We start from the raw sequence: 903 nt of genomic DNA, 5'->3' as shown, positions 1-903 counted from the left end.
CGAATGTTTCTATATATATCCCATAACTTATAAATAATGTGGAAGATTTAATATATTTCTTTCAATATTTGTTTCGCATGAATGGTGAAAGAGCCTTCAAAATTTCAATATACCTTAGAAATGTTGGCGAATAGAAAAATTTAGAGTTATAACTCAACCTACTCGAGTTTCGAAAAAAAAATCTAAAAAAATAAAAGTATAGCTATTTGGCGACATATAGCCACTAAAATCATCTATGATAGGCGGTTTCGAAAGATTTAGACACCTAGACATCATGGGGTCCTATTTCCATTACCATTCCCTTAGGTTACCTACTGAATCTACTCCTTGCATTCAAGGACCACTTGCTAAAGATGATCCAATCAAATTAGCTTATTCAACTAGAGCGTGAAGTGGTAGTACTGACTACATTTGCATTGGAAGAAGAAGTTTGGAAGGTGTGGTCATCTCTCTTCAATTTCAAAATTGAATAATCAATATTGTTATGTTGGATAGTGATTCTACAATCAACATCATCACTATGGCCACTTGTAGAGGTTATGGGTTGATGAACTTGGAGCCAACCCCATTCTTGGTCTAAATGGAAAACCAACAAAGAGTCCAACCATTTGGCATCATTTGATCAATCTTCATGAAGGTTGGTAGTGTGTCATTCCTGATTTTCTTGGTAGTTCTCAACATGAAGTATGCAAGTGAAGATTAACTCCTATTTCTCAAAAAACCTATTGCTGCAAGCATGGGTTAGTCATAATTGGAATTGTGATCAACTGACCATTTACTAAGGTCACAATCAAATCCAAATCTTTTTAAACAAGACTTTGCCTCCATCAACAGCTTGCCCATCAATAGTCATAGAGAATGTCAACATGGTGCATGATGGAGGAAGTTGCATTGTTAGTAGCT

Source organism: Lygodium microphyllum, chromosome 2 (genome assembly GCF_053477565.2).
Source record: "Lygodium microphyllum isolate KBCC chromosome 2, Lygodium_microphyllum_v1.1.10, whole genome shotgun sequence".
NCBI classification, from domain to species: Eukaryota; Viridiplantae; Streptophyta; class Polypodiopsida; order Schizaeales; family Lygodiaceae; genus Lygodium; species Lygodium microphyllum.
This window is presented reverse-complemented; position numbering follows the sequence as displayed.